Source organism: Etheostoma cragini, chromosome 4, assembly GCF_013103735.1.
Source record: "Etheostoma cragini isolate CJK2018 chromosome 4, CSU_Ecrag_1.0, whole genome shotgun sequence".
In the NCBI taxonomy this organism is placed as follows: Eukaryota; Metazoa; Chordata; class Actinopteri; order Perciformes; family Percidae; genus Etheostoma; species Etheostoma cragini.
In genome coordinates, this window is record NC_048410.1 from 30,162,317 (window position 1) to 30,169,265 (window position 6,949).

General features: G+C 41.8%; 1 pseudogene; it reads right to left on the reverse strand.

Moving 5' to 3' along the window:
• The window catches only part of LOC117943485, a 50,258-nt pseudogene that overhangs the window by 27,350 nt on the left and 15,959 nt on the right, over nucleotides 1-6,949 (reverse strand).

Below are 6,949 nucleotides of genomic sequence, written 5' to 3' on the forward strand. Positions count from 1 at the left end.
GGGGTACGGTGCCTTGCTCAAGTGCCCAGGAGGTGAAGTGGCATATATCCAGCTACCAGTCCACACACTGTACGGGGACCAGCAACCCTCCGGTTCCCAACCCAACTCCATACAGGCTGAGCTACTGCCACCCCACCCCACAATTTCGATGAAGCTCAATATTTAAACGGTTAAACGTTAGACACACTGACCAACAGAGGTCTCGTCTGGTGTGCCGAGGGTTGTGACAAAGTGGCGGTAGTAGGAATGAGAAAGGGCTGAACAACTTGCGCCCTGTTAGCGGCTAGTGGGGCCCAAAGGCTCTTCGCTGACGCCCATAAACGTCCCGCACTCAGCAAGATAGGAAGAGAAAATCCAGGAAGAGGGCAGCGTCACTGCGGATATAGACACCAGCACACACTTCTAGTGGGTCACAGGTGATGATCGAAACATTTACTATTAGTCTATATAAATTGTTTTTGAAACATACCTTTAAGTTCTTTCTTTATTTTCTGAATTCTGGTGCAGTGCCCGTTTGGAGCGGGCCTATTGGGAACGGGCCCGTTGCTTGGTTCCCAGGAGTTTTTTCAGAACTTTATCCAATAATAAGTGCGGTTCAATCAGTTGTTGAAATTAATTATTACATCAAAGCCTCACGACGCAGACATAGACGATTCTGCATCAATGCGGTCACAGACCAATTATGTATATATATTATGATAATTGATTAAAGCCTACTGATTTGTCTCCTGTGTTCAGACTCTGCTACATTTAGGAAGTGACTTTTCTTAAAGCAGATCCATTAAAAGGGGAGTTCATGTATTTATATCTGACTGCTTGAATTCGTTAATGAAAACCATGCGCAGCAACATAAAATAAATTTGAGGAGGGGACTCATCTTGATGCGTAATGGAATCACGGGACCAGTGAAGAATCACACCCCTAGTAAACACCAAATAATCATGTTTCCCTGTTATGACAGCGCAGGCACCCTGTCACTGCAGTATGGGGGCCTCGTGCTTAGCTGAGAGACTGCTGTGTCACCTCCAACTTAGAAAAACTCATGACTCATCACTGCTCAGTCTGACTCATAAATATTACAAACAGCAAGCCATCACGGAAAAGGAATACTAAAATACCTTCAACAGAACAAGTCTACACCACTATGAGTGAGAGGGGCACATGGAAATTAGGTCCTATAATGCTAGGTCTGGGTACCTAATTCAATACTTTATGCACCGACCAATTACCTCTCAAGTATTGAGTATCAAAAAACGCCTTGTCATTTATCACCCAATTCCAATAGCTAAAGAGTAAATCTCATCAGCATCAGTGAGCCGATAAGCATGCAGCATGCTTCCACCAAGATCTAATAATGCTGCTGATTGGCTGCCTAACGCTACACATCTTAGGACGCAGGAAAACAACTACGTAACACACAGAGACGAGATCACGTAGTAAGAGCGGAAAATTCTATTAAAATGGTCCCATGGCATGATAATGTCATTTTATGAGGTTTTTTAACATGAATATGAGTTCCCCCAGCCTGCCTATGGCTTCCCAGTGGGTAGAAATGATGATAAGTGTAAACCAAGACCTGGGTGACAAAAGTGTGGTCTTTTCCTGGTTTTGCAGTAAAGTGATGTAATTTCTCATGTAAATATATATTTTCTAAGCAACAATTATCAACCCTAAAATATCGCCGCCGTATTGACATTGATGGATTTGATTAGGAAGGTTGTGATATTTGATTTTCTCATCCAGCTGTGCATCCTGGTTCAAAGCTTCTCCAGAAGACCTCCTCTCCCCTCCAGATGCATTGCAGCAATGTAGACATCCCATTAACATGGCGCACTGAGATTGGTTTTCGGGTCACAGGCAGGAGGCCGGAGGCCGGAGGAGACCAGGAGGTACAAACAGAGGAATGAAAAGAGCCCTTTGTAGTTGAACCATTACTGAATGGATCTACAACACAATGTTCTGAGAGCCCTCTTTTCCTAACACAGGATCTTTTGTATAGAATATTTTAGGTGCTTAAAGACAGGGTTGGTAACTGTTTCCAATATACACTTTTTACATATTGTTTGAAATGGCCCTTACACCCAACAGTAATACATAACTTATGGACTCTGAAAAAGATCTATCTGTAGTTACTGTAATCGCTATAAAAACACCCACCAATCCCAGCCTTGAGGTCCACTTGGAAAGAACCAATGAAATGACTCCTTGCCCCGCTGCACCCTCTACCCCTCCGGGGTCCGAACCTGAGCTCAATGCGCATCTGATGACCAGGTAACCTTAGTCCTCAGAAATCCACCAGAGGTTAGAATGCCAACAGAGAGACAGAGCAAGGGGACGGACATTCGGCAGCATCAGAGCAATCCAGGAAGTAGAACGTTGTTGACCAAATGTACACTTTATCCAACACAGTAGCTACTTACCATCCTACAGACTACATCAGCATGTAAGCAATTACATTATTGATTTTCTGACCCAGTGTCCTCATCCTCTGATATTTTCTGCCACGCTTGAGATTTTGTAAAAATTACAGAACTTTGTCAATCAGAGAAGCACAGATTACCTTTTTTCTCCTCCTTTCTGTCCTGCACAATTGTCTCTCTATTGAAATGAATAGCCTTGCTTTGTGCAACGTTGCACTTGCACTTTTGGTGCGAGAGCCCCGTTAGCCTTAGATCAGTACTCGGTTGCCAACAGGGCTGAAAGCATTTGTCTTACCGCTGTCTAATATTACAGGAGCCTCCATTCATGCGTGAAAAACAGTAACACAGAATACACTCACACCCGCATCTGATGTTCAGCTGGGCCGTTGTATTAAAGGGCTCTGGAATATGTCCAGAATCAACACACTAAACACCCTCAAGACTGGAACGAAAACATATACATCATGTATTATTTACTATCTGCTGCTGTGTATAAAAGGTTTTCATAATGACCTACTTTTGTAGTGTGTGCGTGTGTGTGTGTGTGTGAGAAACAAACCTGCTGCTTGTCCTTCTTGTGTATTTTCATCTTCTATCCCTTCACTGCATCTGTTGACACAGAAGGACAGAACTTGGATTACTTCCAGAAATGAACACAAAAACAAACAGGGAAGACGTATCACTGTATGACGTCGCACAAAGTAGTTGCGAGTAAAGTTTTAAAAAGTTGAATGCTCAAGCAAAATGAAGATGATCCGACAAATTCAAAGACGCTCTACTACACAAAGCAATTTCAAAGTGGGAAATATTAATATACATGCAAGGAATTTTGCTCAGGTTTTAAAATGCATTACCAGCTAACCTTTCCAACCCATATTAGGAAACCGTTTGCTCAGCCACATGTTTTCCAGCAATAACTTCTTTTTTTTATTTTTTTTATTACGGTTGCACCAAAGAACAACTCCAGTGCTCTGCTGTTACCAGTGTGGACATTAAGGCGGGAACCACTGCACAACTGTTACAGGGAAATATGATCGTTAAAAGAGGAAATAAATTAATACATTTGTTCCGTGTCAATAGAGCCCTTTGAAGGTGTGTTTAGACAGACAGCAAATTAATAATATTTCAATATAAAGTGTGTTCTCTCTCCAAGGATCGGTTTAGAAGTTGCATGCCATTTTGCAACTTTTGTAGAAAAAAAATGGAAGTCACAAATATAACCCCATAATGCATTGTATATCCCTATGTTGTTATGGATTTCTCATTATTATTATTATGGTTTGTTATAAACTTATTTTTATTTCATTCTCATTTCAAAGTAAATATATAAAGTGACCGACTACAATTTTGGAGTGTCTTTTATACAGATTAATATTTCTTTTATTTTTTTATAAAATCTTTAATAAATGGACCATGATTAAAAAAAGTGCATTATCCCAGAGCTGAATGACTGCTTAAATAACGTACAGAGAGAAGAGGACACACACACAGCCACACACACAGCCACACACACACACACACCACTGTTAAAAAAAGAAAATAAAAACCATAGGAAAATGTGTTGCTCTTTGTGCTAATTGGAGATGTGACATTGTGTGAATTCTGTCCTTGCACTTAGCCTTATTCTGCATCTAGAAGGTCTAACAGACAAAAGATCACTTGCTCAAAGATGTGGCACGTGTTTTAAATGTGCTTTATGCTCATAAAAAACAGCCAATAACCACTGACACTTTATCGATATGGCCAGTCAGTCTGCTATTGCTTATTGCTGGTTCTGATTCCCGTCCTGAGTGGGGGAGATAGTTATCTGATGATTAATCATTGGACAACCTTGATGCTCACAGCAGGGATCAGCACAGAAACCGATTCAGGAGTAATCAGACTTTTGTATGAATAGTACTGTAGTAGCATGAGCATCTGCGTTTCTCAACCAAATACCTGGAGAATCTCTGGCTAGGACTGGGCTGCGAGAACCAGTTTCAACTTGGAAAGGTTTCTAGTTTGTTTGTTTGTTTGTTGTTGTTTTTTTTAATTGGAATTTTTTGGAAAATTTGGTTTCAAATGCAATCATCAGTTCAAAATGTAACCCCTGCAAGTTTTGTTTATTGTAAGCAGCCGCTGTCCTTCCAGGGGCTTGTTGTGTTGCAGCCACGGAGCCCTGGAAGAGGACTGTAGTGAGGCGTCATATGTGATCCCCCCCCCACTCTCCCACTTTCCCGTCTTTATCTGTCCTATGAAAATAAAAGCCTAAAAGGGCCCAACAAAAACTACCTAAAAAAAAAAAGGTTTTCAGACACCCAAAAGCAAAAAATAGCGTATGGAATAACAAATAATCTGATTTATGCATACGCACAACTGTAAGCAATATTCCCTTGATAAATCACAGATTAACCACAAATGTGATTTCTTATGCTGAATCATGACGACTGGCGTAAAAAAAGAATAAAAAATATAAAAAACATACATTCAGGAATTTCTGCAGACTGAATTATGATTTTGCCGTGTTATGGCACGGTGTGAGGAAACCGGAGGATTTATGTGTTTAAAACAATTTGTGATTGTTAACACTTTGCCAAAATCCCCGAGTGGTCTCCCCACCCCAAGGTACCATTTCAAGACAAAAGTCTAACAGGTAAACAACCTTCTCTTCATGCAGGTTTTGTCACGAACAGTATTAAAGTTCGGACTGATAACGAGGAGATCGATAACGGTTGTATTTCCAGAGTTTGACATTTGAAGATATATGCAGCGTATTAAAAACAGACATTTAGTTATTTCCACTCTGGGGTATATGATGCTATCCTGTATTCCGTGCAGTCGGGCCTCCTTCTCCTCCTGAGCTCTGTAGCGGACAATGTGACGGTGAGACAACGCTGACTAAATATTAAGAATGAATTTTGATTCAAGATTTGAGTTGAAGGTGTTTATGGAACAAGTATCACTCGCTAAAAGCGCAAATAACACTGTTGGATTTATCTTCATGATAATGTGGATGATATGGAGGGAAGAAATGTGTGTGAGGCATCAATATTACAAGTTAGAGTATTCCCACGTTCCCTCACCAAAATGCGTGTCCCCTTGGGTCGGAGTTTGCGTGGAGGACGGCACATTCTCCCGTCAAGTTTGTTTTATATAAATCCCAACCTTTGCGTGGGAAGTGGCGTACGCTCATTTTCAGCCCTGTTACGGTTATGAATGAGACCCCTGCAGTGAAGGCCCTCAGGCTTTCCCCTGAGTACAATGTGGTACGGATGATGGAAGTTGAAAACAACCTCTTAATGTCAAGTAAATTCCATCATAACCCGAATGCAAATTAAATCCCAGCACACCGTCAATTTTGACATCTTAAGTCAAGTCTCATTGATGATACCGGATAAACGGCTGAAGATGGATGGATGGAAGTCTCATTGAGACACAGAGTACCTGTCCGTCTGTCAATCTGTCTTTGTGCTTTTCTCCACCCTTCAAACATCCATTTCCTCCGTGGATAAGCTTCTCTACACCAGAAGTAATCCTGAGTGAGTCAATCTGTTAAATCTGCCCTTTGCAATCCCATGAAAATAAGACTTTGTCCTGGAAAGGAATAAGGTAGAAGCAGCACTTTCTCTTTTTTCTTTAACAACATCTGTATTCCCCTATTTGTAAATTGAGTTAGTTATGTGTGAAAGTTTGACCAGGTCTGGTTAGAGAGAGAGAATGTGTGTGATTAAAAACTAAAACATTTAAACTACATGTGTCAGTCTCGTCTAGTCAGGCAGGTTCCTGTTTAGATAACCATGTTCACACACCTGCCTGCACACATGTATTGCATCCATCCAGGGAGGGGGTTCTCTCCTTATTTGCGCTTCCTGAGATTTCTTCCATTTTTTTAACGTCGAAATGCGTTCTTTTTGGCGATTGTTCCCTGCTAACAGGGTCTAACAGAGAGTGTAATTGTAAAGCCTCTTGGTTAAAATAAAACTCATGTGGAGACAGTCTACAAAAGGCACCACCCCAACTCAAACACAGGGTAAATGAAAGGGAGGCTACGTTCACACGCAAGGCAAATCCGATTTGTTTCTCAAATCAGATCTGTATGACAGACTGTCTGCACTGTTATTTGCAAGGAATCAGATCTAATTTGTGTGCCCAGACATCCCCAACCTCTCTGCATGGATTGCCGTGGTAACAACGTAGGTGTAAGGGTAGCTACGCTGGTGACAACTTCCCAACGCGGAAGCTTGAGAAATGGAGTGACCATGCTGTCAAGTCCCTAATGCTCTGTGGTTCTCCTCCATAGTGCTTTCTGGAAAATCTGAAACGCTCACTGCTCGCAATTGGATAACACTACCACCAATCCCAACAACAAACAGGGTGGTGTATCCAGAGCCCCATACGCTTAGCAACCAGCGGAGCTAACTGCTAGATTAAACTCTCCTCGTATGTTCAGCTCGCCTCGGGCCCCGCCTACATCAGATACACCAAGGTGATTGGTGCAGCTCGCCCCTCATACATCAGATACACCAAGGTGATTGGTGCAGCTCGCCCCG